This window comes from Mus caroli, unplaced genomic scaffold, assembly GCF_978045245.1.
Source record: "Mus caroli unplaced genomic scaffold, Mus_caroli_1 scaffold_1, whole genome shotgun sequence".
Taxonomy (NCBI): domain Eukaryota; kingdom Metazoa; phylum Chordata; class Mammalia; order Rodentia; family Muridae; genus Mus; species Mus caroli.
Genome location: NW_028227256.1, coordinates 82,319,239 through 82,335,030, shown reverse-complemented (window position 1 = coordinate 82,335,030; position 15,792 = coordinate 82,319,239). Strand labels below are relative to the sequence as shown.

Below are 15,792 nucleotides of genomic sequence, written 5' to 3'. Positions count from 1 at the left end.
TAGCCGTACAACCCTACAGAGTGATGGCTTTATTGTTCATTCTTCATGGCAGCAAGCCAAATCTGAGGTGACTTCCCTGCTTCCACTGTGGCAAAAGCTTGCACCACCATGGCGGCAGTGTGGACCTGGACATTCCACAACCGACACATACACCATACACCCAACATGCATGCCAAAACAAGGGCCACAGCGAGGGCACCTATCCCAGTCCATTCTTTCCCGATGCCAAGCCAGGATCCACTCAGGTAGAATTCACAGTGACAATCACCGAGGGAAGCTCATTCATCTTGCCATCAAAATTTGCAGTCTAATTTAAACACCGACAGTATTCCCCATCTGGGTTTCACACCCATCAGGGGCAGACACATGCTCATCACCAGCAAGATCAGCTTCTTCATTTTGACAGTGTCGCACTAGCAGCTCTGGAACCCACACTGGCTCTGCGCGATTCTGTGGAAACATGCAAACAGACCCTCTCCCCCAGGCTAACACGGGATCCAGACCATTCCATGATCCTGTAAGCACATCCTTCCATTTAGCATACCCCAGTTTACTGGGGCTGGTATTAGCATGTCGTTCAGCAGAAGAGCGACCTTCCTTATCCAATTGCAAAAAATTTAAGGTAAAAAGAGCTAATGAGAGTCTTATCTTTGGGGTATAGCCATAGCCTATTCCCCTTTTTTGTTTTATTAATAATTCTTTTAAGGTTCTATGTGCACATTCAATGATTCCCTGGCCTTGAGGATTATATGGCAGGCTGTGTTTAACTTGTACTTCCATCTGTTGACAAAAAGACACCAGGATTTTGGCAGTATATTCTTGCGCGCGTCCGACTCAACCAGCAAGAACGACGCTGCAACAGGATCCTTCTGCACACATTTATTGGGAGAGCTTGATTGTAGAGGCGAATAGACCCCAAGCCCAGAACTGGTGCTGCTTATATAGGCCTAGGAGAGGCGTGTCTCACACCCGGATTGGTTGTGCTTGGTTGATGCTTACCACCTCATTTGCATGCCTACATCTGATTGGTTAATTTCTCTCTCATCTGATTGGTTAACTTCTCTCTCATCTGATTGGTTAACTTCTCTCTCATCTGATTGGTTAACTTCTCTCTCATCTGATTGGTTAATTTTGGTTAATTCTCAAAACCTCATCTTGGCAAAAAAACTTTACTGCCTATGTATGCGTGGTGGCCAGCAGAAGCCAGCACCACCCTGCAACGGCACATGTGGCTTCCCACAGTATATCTAGGGCCATTGTCTATTTTAAGTTGTTGGGGTTTACCCCAAGCTGCCCAGGCCTCCAAACAATGCTGTATAACATGGGAGGCCTTTTCCCCTGCCATGGGAGATGCATAAACTATTCCTGAACATGTGTCAATGGATACATGAACGTATTTCAATTTGCCAAATTCTGAAAAATGTGTCACATCCATCTGCCACACCTGTAGAGGGAGCAATCCTCTAGGATTCACTCCATAAGAAGGTGGGTGTTGAAACTCAAGGCAACGTCCACAGGTAGTGACTATATCCTGAGCTTGTGCTCTAGAGATTCCAAATTTTCTCTGCAGAGTTTTTAGCATTAACATGAAATTTAGAATGAAATTGTGAGGCTAACTCCATAGGGGATGCTAAAAATATGAACTCCATATGAGTACAATTATCCACAATATCATTCCCCCTACTTAAGGGTCCTGGAAGCCCACTATGGGCATGGACATGTCCAATATATAATGGTTGGCGTCTTTCCTACAGCAACTTCTGTAATTGTAAGGCCAAGGCTTGGATGGTACTACGAGCTTTTATTTGGCCTGCCACTTCTAGGGATAAAACTAAATTAACTACATATTGTGAATCTGAAATTAGATTAAAAGGAAAATCACAATCCTTAATGACCTCAATAACTATTTGTAATTCCACCATCTGCGGAGTACAGGGATAATACTGCCTGACCACAGGATCTTTCCCCTCTACCATATATACTCCACATCCGGTTTTTGATCCATCAGTAAACACGTTAACTGCATCCTTAATGGGTGTTTTCCTCACCACTTGAGGAAAAATGACTGGATGTTCCTTAAAAAAGGTCATTAACGGATGCTTGGGATAATTATTATCAAATGGGCCCTCATTAATACAGGCTAAAATAGTCCACTCATCAATATTTGCTGTTAGGACATTTTGCTGATACCTATCATAAGGGATTACAATAGAGCTGGGTTTTATACCAAAAAATTGTAAACCATGCTGAATTCCCAACAAGGCTAAAGAAGCCACTGCTGTAGGGTAATGATCTAATGTCCTCCCAGCGGATATTTTGGAATGAATCCATAACAATGGGCCTTCTTGCCACAATAATCCTGTGGGTTGCATCTCAGTAGGTAATATTATCAAAATGATGGGTAACTCTTCTCTACAATGCTTCATGAAGCTGGGCTTTAATCAATTCTTCTTCCACTAGGGTAAGGGCCTTTCTAGCCTCAGGTGTTAATTCCCTTTTGGAACTTAACTCTAAAATTTGAAACAGAGGTTTTAATTTAACATTTGGGATCTTCAAATAAGGCCGAATCCAATTGATATCGCCTAACAATTTCTGAAAATCATTTAAAGTATGCAAGGAATCAACCCTCAACTGTATCTTTTGAGACCAAATGGCCGTAGGGGCGATCCTTGCTCCTAAACAGGGCACTATTTTATCTTGTTGCACTTTCTCTGGTACAATATGCAAACCCCACTGCCTCAAACTCTCCACCATCTTTCCATAGGCTTCCTGCAAATACTTTTCATCCTTTGCTGCAAGCAGGATGTTACCCATGTAATGAACACAGCGAAGTTTGGAATATTCTTTTCTAATTGGTTCCAATGCTTTTCCTACATAAAGCTGGCACATGGTAGGACTATTAGCCATTCCTTGAGGCAGCACCACCCACTCAAATCTTTGATCAGGCTCTTCATGATTACAGGAGGGCAAAGTAAAAGCAAATCTAATACTATCTTTCAAATCCAAGGGAATGGAAAAGAAACAATCTTTAATATCAATTACTATTAGAGGCCACTTTTCTGGAAGGGCAGATAAGAGAGGCAGACCCCTCTGAATGGAGCCCATCACCTGCATCTGTGCATTAATAGCTCACAGATCATGTAATAACCTCCATTTGCCAGGTTTCTTTCTGATAACAAAAATTGGGGTATTCCATGGAGATACAGAAGGTTGAATATGACCCAAAAGATATTGTTCTTCAACTAATTCCTTAGCAGCTTGTAATTTTTCTGAGGATAATGGCCACTGAGGCACCCACACCAGCTCCTCAGTTTTCCAGGTTATGGGAATGCATCCCCCAGTGACCCCTAGGAAAAACCCATTCCATCCTGAGGCTTTCTTTTAATTGGGAGAATCGGGGACTTACTTCCTTGCAACCCTTTTCCCAACCCGAAGGATGGGTGCCATCCCATATCTTTCATCATCTTCTGGGAGGCATCAGAATATTCATTAGTAAGTCTTTTTTTAAATTTTTTTTTATTTTATTTTTTTTTTTACATATATAGGAAAGATGAGTGGCAGCTGCAGGCACTGTGCTGACCTGGGCTGTCAAAGTCTCTCCATTACTCTGGCATGCAGTTGGAGTCATTAGTAAGTCTTAATTGTAGATCCTTCAACAAATCCCTGCCCCATAAGGTAATGGGCAGCTCAAGCACATATGGCTTAAACATCCCATCATGCCCTTCCTTATCTTTCTTTAATCTTGTAAAATCAGGATACAAGGAGCTTCTTCCTAACTCCCGTGCTAGCTCCTCTATATCCTCCTCTGATCCACTTTCAGAGCTCGATGAGCTCTCCTTTTCGGACTTTAATGATCTCTCTTCCTTCAATTGTTTTAGTGCTTGCTTGCCTGTTTCCACTGCTTGATAACAACGCTCATCTTCTAAACAGCTATTCACTAGTTTCCACACTGCTCTAGTACCTTCTTTAAGGACACCCTGCTCCCAGGAGAAATCTAGGTCTCTTCCCAACCTACCCCAGCTAGCAGGAGTCAAATGGCCCGACACGGCAAACCAAGGAGCAACCTTGTCACACTCCTCGAGGAAGGCTTGAATGGTATGCTTTTTGAGTTTTGCGCCCTTCGCTCTTAGCAGCAGCTCATGAGCGCTGAAAAAATTGGGTGTGACTGTGACGACCTCATACCTAGTCACTCACGCCCTCAGAAAAATTACTCAAATGGCTAGAAAAAGAAAGTAACCCATAGACTGTCCCTATTATCCTCTTACTTTCACTACCCTCTTACTTTCACTTTCTCTCTTACTTTCACTTTCTCATCTCCAGAGCCGGAGAGCCTTATTGTCTCTTTACCGAGAGCCTAATCCCAATCCCGGGATAGTGAGTTACTTACCATACTCATCTTGTCGACAGACCCTGACTGCAGAAAGTTCTGAACCTCTTCGGTGGGGGAATCGGGTCCCAGGTTTCTTCAGCACCACTTGTCGCGTCCAACTCAACCAGCAAGCAAAACACAACCACTGGTTGTTCTTAAAGCAGTTTTACTCAGGCAGCTTCTTTCTTAAAATCCCCCAGCCTCTCTGGTTACAAGTTTTTTTCTCCACTCCAGCCACAACCACGCCCCCACCAATCACCACAGGTCACATCACCTCACCAGGCAGGCTTGCTCAGCCAATCAGGGATTAAGGGGGGGCCATCCATCAAACATGGGCTTGTTTACAGCCTGGAATAGATTTCCATCCGGCTGGCCAGGAAGTCAGGAATGGCTCCCCACAAATATTACCTCTAAGAGGGGTCTCTGAGAAATGGGGTGGCCACAAAATCCCATGATGAGCCCCCAACTGAAAGACCCTTGTTTAGGGGAGACCCTCGCTCAAGTCCCGGGATGTGCTGATGCCCCAATAACTCAAGAGAAACCGTTCTTGATGCAATATCACATGAGGTTTATTTGGGAATCAGCATGCTGAGGCCGAGCTCATAACCCACACAGGGGCAGAGGAGATCGACCCCCAGCAGTTGCAGTTGAGGGTTTTTAAAGAATAAACCGCAAAGTGAGGGGAGGATAAGAACACAAAGAATTGGGAAGCTGAGTAAACATTTTAAGAATGGGGGGTGGTGAATTACAGCTCATCTCTCACAGAAAGGTTACAGGCTATCTTTGGCAAACATTCTTGGTCCCTTACACTATGGGTCAGGTGCCTGGGTGGGTCACCCAGTGGTCATCGTTCTCTCAGGCTGAAGGCGAAAGAACGAAGAACTCCATGCTGTGCTTCGTCTCTATGGGTCTAAGAAACACATTGAGTTGAGGTCTTACAGAGGAAGTTCCTGTTTGGGGGCAGGTTTTGAGGTTTCAGAAACCTCGTATCATTTCTAGTTCACTCTCTCTGGCTCAGTTCTGTGGTTTTAGGTGTGAATGGGTTGGCTTGCTGGTCCAGCTGCCATGCCTGTTGGCTGACATGCCTCCCAGCTGTGATGGTGATGGCCTCACCTCCCTGGAACTGTCAAATGAACTCTTTCTTCTACAAGTTGCCTTGGTCACGGTGCTTTATCACAGTGACAGAAAAGTGACAACTCTGCACGGGGGAGGGCAACTCAATTAAGAAATTGTCCCCAGCTGGACAGTGGTGGCACACACTTTTAGTCCCAGCACTTGGGAGGCAGAGGCAGGTGGATTTCTAAGTTCGAGGCCAGCCTGGTCCACAGAGTAAGTTTCAGGACAGTAAGGGCTACACAGAGAAACCCTGTCTCGAAAAACAAAACAAAACAAAAACCAAAAAACAACAACAAAAAAGAAATTGTCCGCATCAGACTGGCCTTGAGGATGTCCGTAGGACAATTTCTCTCCTCTCCTCTCCTCTCCTCTCCTCTCCTCTCCTCTCCTCTCCTCTCCTCTCCTCTCCTCTCCTCTCCTCTCCTCTCCTCTCCTCTCCTCTCCTCTCCTCTCCTCTTTCTTTTCTTTCTTTTTTCTGTTTTAAAGTTTTATTTATTTAATGTATGAGTGCTCTGCACCACAGGCCAGAAGAGGGCATCCGATCCCCTTATAGATGGTAGTGAGCCACCATGTGGTTGCTGAAAATTGAACTCAGGACCTCTGGAAGAACAGCTATTGCTCTTAACCACTGAGCCATCTCTCCAGGAGGGCCTAGCCCACAGTGAGTGTTATTATTGGGCACTTGGGTCTGAGCTATTTAAGAAAGGTGGCTGAGCAAGCCAGGGGAAGCAAGCCAGTAAGCAGGATTCTTCCAGGGATTCTGTTTCTGCTGGTTCCATTCGTGCTCAAGGCTCCTATGGTAAGCTCCTTCTCTGGCTTTCCTTGATTGATAAGACTGTAAGCTGAAGTGAAGTAGTTTCCTCTTCAAGTTGTTTTTGTTTTGTTTTGTTTTCTTTTCTTTTCTTTTTTCTTATCTTTTTTTTTTTTTTTTTTTTTTTTTTTTTTTTTTTTTTTTTTTTTTTGGTTTTTGAGACAGGGTTTGTCTGTGCAGTCCTGGCTGTCCTGGAACTCACTCTGTAGACCAGGCTGGCCTCGAACTCAGAAATCTACATGCCTCTGCATCCCAAGTGCTGGGATTACAGGCATGTACCACCACTGCCCAGCTTCAAGTTGTTTTTGGTCAGTGTTTTATCACACAACAAAAGCCAAAGTAGGTCAGTCACTATGTAGCTGAGTTTGCCCTTGAACTTTTGATCCTCCTGCTTCCTCCATCTGAAGTGCTGAGATTATAGGCATGTATCACCACAGCCAGTTTTAATTCTACAAATATGAGGCAAACCCTCCACCCACTGAGCCACATCTCTACCCATTAATGTTGACTCAAGGGTTCCTTAGTCGTTGTCCACAAAACTGATTTTTCCAAAACTTTTATGCCTTTCTCCTAGGTAGGCAGAAAGTCCAGTGGCCAGTCTGTCTCTACCTGCATAAAGTAGTGTCAGTGAAACTATGAACCCCGTCCTGGCACCTTCACCATGCCCAAAGGTCCCAGAGAGGGAGAACCTGGTCCAAGGTCCCTTTATTGCTGCAGGCACAGTATAGGACTATGTCTTTAAGATTAGTGTGACCCAGAGCAGAGCATTATGGCTGTTTGAAGAAACTATGTGGCCTTAGGTGGGCAGGACCCACATGTCACAGCACACTGAAGTGCAAGGTGCACTCCACCTGGGCCACACCAGTCGGTGTGACTGTGGCTGATTCTGATGGAAGAGGTAAGCAAGGGATACATTGAATGGATGTGACTGGGGTCCTGTTTTCCCCGGGATGAAATCTTTCATTCTGATCCTCGGGAGGCCTCATCTTGCCCACCACGGGATCCTGTAGTCCCCCCACCCCCATCCCAGTCTGGGGGTAGCAGAGTCTTGAATGTAGGGAGGAACTCAGGAGGGGCTGTGTGGGACCTTGTAGTGGGTTTTGTCTCACATGACCAATTTCCCATTAAACACCAAGGAAGAAGTAAGTGAAGTGTTCTGTTTTTCTCTTTCAATAATGAGCAAGGAAGAAACGAAGATTCCAGATTCAACTCTGGTGACAACAGTTCTTGTTCTAAATCTGCTTTCTTGGCGTTCATCTGGGCAGACCAGATGTAATTAGTGTTTGTATGTTTTTATCTAAGCCTTTATTTTAACTTATACACATATCTATATCTATCTCTATGTATGTGTGCATCTATCCATCAATATAGATACTCCTTTTATGTGTATATGTGAGTATCTGCATGTATGTATGTGCACACCATGTGCCAAAAGAACTCAGACCCTTTGGAACTACAGTTAGAGCTGCCTGTGGTAGATGCGGAAGCCTGGACCAGGGTCCTCCTCAAAAGTAACTGATGATGCTCTTAACTGCTGAGCCATCTCCATCTCCAAAGATACAGGTGGAGACCTTTGTCCGTGTCTTTATATTTAAAGAGCAAGAGTATTCTCTATACTATCATACAGAGAATAGAGCCAGGTTCTGCTCTGCTGCCTTTGACCTGGAGTCTTAACCGGCTTTCACTCGAGGAGGTCCAGCTGTGGTGGAGTATTGGGCCATTCTCTTGCTGGCTGATTTATGTCTCCATTTTCTTCCATCCTGGCTCATCTCGTTCTCTTATTTATGAGGTATACTGTGGTCTTTGATTTTTATATTTTCTATATACATCTTTGCCTTTTGTAGGGGAGCTGGCTGATTCAGGGATTCAATGAAGTCGAGTACCTTTTGAAACACAACCAGACCTTTCCTTATCTGTTATAAATGTGCTTCCTCAAGTGTTATGATTCTTACAATATATTATTATTATTGCTCTGACTGGTGAATTGCCTTCTAGGGAAATTAAGGAAAGATAAAGTTGCCTTTGATATTTACCATCCATTTGCCTTCTGGCTCTTTTCATTCCTTTCTGTTTCCATCTGGATCTTCTCTGGGTCCTGAGCTCTCTGTGGCAGTTACTCCACAAGCTAACTCCAGGCTATCAATACATTCAGCCAAGGTTTATTCAGAAATGTCTTTATGGTGTCTTCACTTAAAAATCCAGCATGCCGGGCATGGTGGTGCACGCCTTTAACCCCAGCACTCGGGAGGCAGAGGCAGGCGGATTTCTGAGTTCAGTTCAAGGCCAGCCTGGTCTACAAAGTGAGTTCCAGGACAGCCAGAACTATACAGAGAAACCCTGTCTCGAAAACAAAACAAAACAAAACAAACAAACAAAAAAACCCAACCCCCCCCCAACCCAAAATTCAGCATGACAGAAATAAATACATTATTATTATTGGTACACTCTTATATAAAATAATAATTATTATATAACATTATATGGTTATAATTATTACTAATATTATTTCATGTCCACGTTTGTGAGGATGTATATTCATTGGTGTGAGTGTGGGTGGGCACATGTGTATATATGCATGTGGAGGTCAGAGGACAACCTTGGGCCTTCTGTGTGTGCACACACATATGTGTGTGTATGGGAGTGGGGGTACCCACAGAGGCTAGTCTCATTCTATAGGCCAGGCTGGTCTGAAACTATGTAGACCAGGCTGGCCTCGAACTCAGAAATCCACCTGCCTCTGCCTCCCAAGTGCTGGGATTAAAGGCATGTGCCACCACGCCCCGCCTGAATTTTTAAAATAGTTTCTCAATTCTACAAATTTACTAAAAAGCATCAAGTTTAAACTTTTTTTTTTTTTTTTTTAAGAATCATTTGCATCTATCCATCTGTCAGTTTGGTCACGCTTTAGCATCAAAAGGAAGTTTGTACTTTTTTTCTGCTGGCTAAATATAATTCATTGAGAAACTAATACTGATAATGTACTTCCTTAGCACAAAGCTGGTAAACTATCATTGTGACAGAGATAAGGATACTGAGGCTAGGAGAATAGCTCAGTGGGTAAAGTGTTTGCCTTGTAAGCATGAGGACCTGAGTTCAATCCCCAGGACCCACAAAATAAAGCTGGGCGTGGTGGCACGAGCTTGGAATCTCGGAGCTGGGGAGGCAAAAACGTGGATTTCTGGAGGAGTCCAGGAGTTCCAGGACAGCCAGGGCTACACAGAGAAACCCTGTCTCAAAAAAAAAAAAAAAAAAAATCAATGTCAGAGCATCTTACTTGCTCCAAAATGTCTCCTCTCACTGTTTGCCGCTCATTCCTGGCCCTGTCCTCGGGATGAAATCATTGCTGATCTACTTTCTACTAAACACAGGCTATGTCACATCAACGGTGGCTGAGATACAGTCTCTGGTGCCAAGACTCCTTCTTAGCACAATGTTCTTCAGGCCCCTCCATGTGGCAGCAGGCATCAGTCACTCAGTGTTCCCTATAGGGACCAGGCACATTTAGTTCAGGAGTCCAGAGCTGTTGGATGCTTGGATTACTTCAAGGCTGTGGTGCTAAAGACCACTGCTGGCACAGACCCAGGCCTTCATTTTCTTGAGAAGATTCCTTAGAATCTGCCCCCCCCCATATCAATTAGGACTTAAGAAAATGCACCCCCCCGAAATAGTCATAGGCCAACCCGAGGGAGGCAATTCCCCAGTTGAGACCCCCTCTTTCCAGACATGTTAGTTACTCGAAGGCCACAATGGGGTCATGTTTTACTCTTTTCATATTTTCTTTCCTCAGCTCTTCATTTCCAACTGTTTGTGAATTTTTCTTTATTTTATTATACATTTGTTTGAGATAATGTCCTATTCTATTAGGCCTGAAACTGATTATGTAGCCTAGGCTGGCCCCAAACTCCTTTATCACACTTGGTTTTATCTGTGTCTTTGAATCTGAGGAATGACTCTCGTAGACAGAACGTCATTGTCAGATCTGGCTGGGTTTTTTTGCTGGTCAGATTGGAGAAGCCTTTCAGCTGGAGTGGACTTTAATATTGTCACCGACATTAGCTGTTCAGAGCCTGTACAGTAGCTCCTCTCTCTCTTCCAACCCCTTTCTCATTAGAAGCATCTGACTACTGTTCTCAATAAATGTTTTTGGTATCATTTTAACTCTTGTTCAATTTTTTAAACAGCCCTTGAAAATGTGGCTGCTCTAGATATCAGTGTGCGTTTTACCAGGCTTTACTGATGTTTGATGCTAACTCCACTGGGGTAAAATGTGAACCTTTGCTCCACCATAAGCCAGCTCTGCCCCTCTTTCCTGTGTGCCATTACGTCATAGACAGCAAACCTACTTACAAAAGTAGCAAAACAGTGCAGTGCTGCACTTGTCTTATATAAACTTGTCTTTTGGAAGTCAGAGGAATACACATATTTATCTGTTTTGAAAACCTACGCATTCACCTTATCTGGAACGCTTCTTGCAGTAGATTTAATTAGCACCAGCAACTCTTTCTTCAGCCTAAAGACCTTTCTCTAGTATTGACTTCCTCTGAGAGAGGTCGGTGAGCAGTAAGTCTCCCAGTCTTGTGTGTTTTTGGAAATGCCTTCATTTCACCATCACTTTTGAAGGTCAGTCAGCTTTACTAGATATTACTCTGACATCTTTTTCAGTTGTGTTTACTCATTTCCATGTACCCTTGTGCCATCCGTCATTTTTCCACCACTGTGTGGGTACCAGGGATCAAACTCAGGGCATTGAGTGATGTTACTGGCTAAGCCACATCACCTAGGGTTCCTAGAGATAGAATTCCTGGTTGATTCTCTCTCTCTCTCTCTCAGATCTCTCTCTCTTCTTTTAGCACTCTAGACTATTTCTTTCTTTACCTTCCTCTGGTTCCTATCCCTCTAGATGAGAGAAATAATTGTATCATTGTAGCCTTGAAAGGTTTTGTTGTTTGGTTCTGATTTTGTTTTGTTTTGTTTTGAGACAATGTTTCACTATTTAGTTTAGTAGTCAGGGCTGGACATCTCCATCCTCCTGAGTGTTGGAACCGCAGGCAGCAGGTATCAATGTTCTGGCGAGGTGAGTAGCTCTTGTTTCAAAGCTTTGTAGCTTTGTCAAAGTAGAGTTCTTTTCTGGGGATCTCTGCACTGATCTTATTTGATCATTGAGTTCATTGAGTGTCTTGGATGCGCTGGACAAAGGTGTTAGGTGACTGTAAACTGACCTTCAGATTATAATTAGGTGATCTTGACTGGGATGCAGGGGGCAGCTGTAACTTGGCGGTGCCCTGGGTCGGGAGTCTGCAGAACACCCAGCCTTGTATTAGACTCCAACCTTGAGCTGACCAGTTTCTACTTTCCCTCTTCTTGGTTCACTTTTGGGTCAGATTCTGGCAGGGTCATAGTATCTACACACCTCAGGAATGCTCTAGATTCTAAACTGGGCATGGTAGCATACACTTGTAATCCCAGCAGTTGGGAGATGGGGGCTAAAGGATTAATAAATTTGAGGCCAGCCAGGATGACATAGCAAGACCTGTACAAAAACAAAACAGAACAGCCAAGAGTGATCATGATCTGCAGTTCCTTCTACTGCCCAACCACTGCTTTCCTGGCAAAATGTGGAGGAAGCTGTTAGGCCTATTGTTATATTCAGGGGTCTTACAGGTTCTAAGTCAGTGCTTCTCAACCACCTTCCTGATGCTGCGACCCTCTAAATAGTTCCTCACGTTGTAGTGACCCCCTCCAACCATCAAATTGTTTTTTGCTACTTCATAACTGTACAGGTATTTGCTAGTTATGAATTGCAATGTAAATATCGGATATGTGGGATATCTGATATGTGACCTCATGGGGTCGAGACCCACAGGTTGAGAAGCACTGCTCTGTCATTGAAACCAACTCTGCATCCCAGAGCTCTGCTGATTATCCCTCATCTCCCTCAATCTCTCAATGTTTGCATTACCAGGCGAGGCATTCAGGTAAAGTCCTCTGCCACCTTGGGGATTTCTTCGGCTCCCCTTGCCTCCGCTTTTATGGGGTGGACAGACATATGTTGCTTGTGTTCTTATTAGCACAAGACTGGAGATTTAAACTTGCTTGGAAGAGACTGAGGCCAGAGCTTCTCAGATCCCGTCATTCTGACATGGTGCGGTCTCCGCTCACTTGCCTGCCCATCTGACTGCAGAGCCAATGCATACTGTCTTGGGGCATTGATGTCACGGTGATGACAAAGTACCTGGGCTATTCTAACATCACCAATACCAGTAAGGGATTGGCTTTTCATTTTGTGGTTTGAGACAGGGTCTTATGATATTCCCTGGTTATCCGGGGACTCACTATTTAGACCAGGCAGGCCTTGAACTCACAGAGATCTACTTGCCTCTGTCTCCACCGTGCTGTGATTAAAGGCTGCCAGCACCAGATCCACAAGGATATTCTTTTTATCTCTAAAACCAAAGGATGAATCAAAAAGTTGGGAAGTATTCTGAACATAGGATCCCTTTCCATTGGGCTTCCCTTTCAGTGAGATAGTCCTTAACAACTGGTTCTTCCCAACCACAAGTCTGGGTCAAAATTCCACATCTTCCATGGAGAATACAGAGTGGGCACTAGACATGCTCTGTAGACACCCTTGTGTCCACACAGTCCATGAGGAGCAAAATGCCACCCAGATAGCCCACTCACACTTACAGTGCCTCCTGCCTTCCGAGGATCCCAGGGAGTCTGGGGGCTGTCATTCAGATGCTGTGTATTATAAGTCTCCTAACTTTCAATGCCTGGAATGTTCTCCCTGACCCCAGAGATTTGGCTCTGGTCTTCTAGAGGTGCAGGCAGGGCATGGTGGGTATCCATAACAAGCAGGTCCTGGTCTGTGGGGACCCATCCCAGGCTAACATCTCAGTGTGGGTGCCATGGGACATTCAGTAAGAGAGGAGAGCACATTAAGTCTCAGATGCAGCCTTGTCCTCAGCCAGCAGTAGATCGTGTCCACAGGTTCTATAGCCCACAAGGAATGTTAGATGTTGGACCCCTCTGTGCTGCTTCCAACAGGCCAATGCTTAGAGAATGAAGGGGGGCTTTCAGAGCTTGCCACTCAGAACCACAAAGAACAATGTCTGCCTGCTTGGTGCAGGAGGCAGAAACACCACTGGCATGCTCATGTCAACACCACACATTCACCCAGGGCTTGCTCTGCTCCCCACATCTGTTTCTATCCCTACCTAACTACTCCAGCTTGTTTGAAAGTGATGTCCCATCAACAATCTCCAGGCTGCCCAACACCAGAACCAAAACAAACAAACAAAACAAAAAACAACCCCTCCCCCCAAACTGGACTCCTAGGTCTTTTCAATGCCCAGATAAATCTGCAGCACTAAACCAAGGAACTATACTGCCCTCCAGTGGGCTTAAAGCGTAAAAGCAGATCAGTGCAGCCACCTAGAGGCTGGGTTGCTACAGGGATGGGGTGCTAGGCAGGCTGTTTGGGCCAGTCTTGGGACACAGCTTCCAATGAGGTGCTACCTACCATCTGTTTGGGACCAGGTCTTGGAAAACACTTGGGTCAGTGAGGATCAAAGCTGGGTATCATGGTGGATGTTGGGGCTCAGACCTGCTTCAGAGTCCAGAAAGCAGGTGAGTACACTTCAGACAGATTGAGAAGCAGTTTTTCTTTTCCTACTAGCCAGTTGTCATTCATCATCAGAGAAGTTGCTGGGTCCAGAGAAGGGCCCTGTGGCTATCATATATAGGCAAGGTACAAGGCACACTGATGGTCCTGAGTCCAAGTTACAGATTGGCATCCAGCTCTATCCACTGGTAGAAACTCCAAGAGGGCCAGGACTCCAGGCTGGACCACTCAGCAATGGCGCCTGGGAGTTTCCAATGGCCTGCTAGTCACCGAGGCCACTGTTCACATTTGCATCTTAATGGAGAGGAAACTCCACCTACTGCAAAATGTATCTATCCCTATTTCCACCCCATAGAGTGTCACTAAGACACATTCCAGGGACCACTGAGTTTCAGGTGGTTAAGTTATTGCCTGGGAAGTTTTAATTTTGATCAGCTAATATTACAAAACCTGTCACCTGTGTGGGAATGCAGAACATTATGTCCATAGACACCTACAAGGTACTTGAGTTGCAGGAAGAAAAGTAACTGCAGAGGATGTAATCTCTTGTCCAGGAACCTGGCGTGTGTGTAAGGGAGACACGGGGGGGGGGGGGGGGGGGAGGGAGAGAGAGAGAGAGAGAGAGAGCTCTCCAGGGCCAAGAATACAGGGAATCAGGGGCTGGAGAGATGGCTCAGCGGTTAAGAGCACAGACTGCTCTTCCAGAGGTCCTGAGTTCAAATCCCAGCAACCACATGGTGGCTCACAACCATCCTTAAAGAGATCTAATGCCCTCTTTTGGAGTGTCTGCAGACAGCTACAGTGTACTTACATATAATAAATAATAATTTAAAAAAAAAGAATATAGGGAATCAGACGTGGGTTTCTGAGGTCCTTGAAGGGGATGGTGCCACAACAGCTCCATCTTTGTGCAGTCACTGGCCCTGAGGGTAGTGTTGAGTGCAGGGAGGCAGATCCCTGAAGGCCCGGAGCTTCCAGGCCTTGGCCTCCTGAGTGCTTCGTGGAGGGAGGTGCATGGGGTAACTAGAAGTAAGCTTAAGTAGAAGAAAACTGATGATCACACATGGTAGGACATTTTCAGACCACTCCTGAGGTCTAGTTGTTGAATTCTGAGGAAGCAGCTCAGCGATGGTTGGCAGAGGTGAGCAACCAGGCTGTGAGGCAGGGCAATGCAAGGGTAGTGCATCCTTGTCCTTTTCTCTAAAGGAGCTCACTGGCATCTGTGGGATCCCCTACGACCTGCGGTGACTGTGGAACACTGCAGCCCTTGGGGATTCAATGATCATGAGCCCATCTAGTCCCTGCAGGTTAGGATGGACATAAGCAGCCCAGGATGCCTGGTCAGCATGCAGCTAGAAGACTGCAAGGATCCCATGGAGACCATGGGGGTATGTAACTCTGGCCTGGCAGATAAACAGTAAGATGCAGCAGGCTCTGTGCTCTGCGGCCCGAAATGGAGAGCTTATTGACTGACAAGGTTAAGTGTTGGCAGGGTTGTACATAGGCGAGGAGCCACCTCTGGAGACAGAATAGGCTATCTCCAGGTGCCAGAGGACTAGGCTTCCTAGGTCTCACCTTCACCATGGACATGCTCCGTGACCTGTGAATCTCCCTGTCAAGCAGTTAGTCTCCACTGTTGATAAAGAAACAAAAGATAGATCTACACTCCCATGGGGGTGGGCAGAGGTACCATAACACGGTAACATTGATATTGAACTTGGAGACAAGAATGGGCTATGTGACACAATAATCACTTGCACACAGGGGCAAGACAAGGGTAAAACTGCAGGTGCACTAAACCTTGAGTACAAAAAAAAGGTGTTAACTGTTTCCTACCTGCTGACAAATCATGTGCTTTTGTCTCTTGATGGA

General features: G+C 45.2%; 1 non-coding gene across 1 annotated transcript; it reads right to left on the bottom strand.

Moving 5' to 3' along the window:
• Nucleotides 1–3,537: 3,537 nt before the first annotated feature.
• Nucleotides 3,538–3,665, bottom strand: LOC147006077 (small nucleolar RNA SNORA44). Its single transcript, XR_015048921.1, has one exon. It is a non-coding gene; the product is annotated as a small nucleolar RNA SNORA44 (small nucleolar RNA).
• Nucleotides 3,666–15,792: the final 12,127 nt, after the last annotated feature.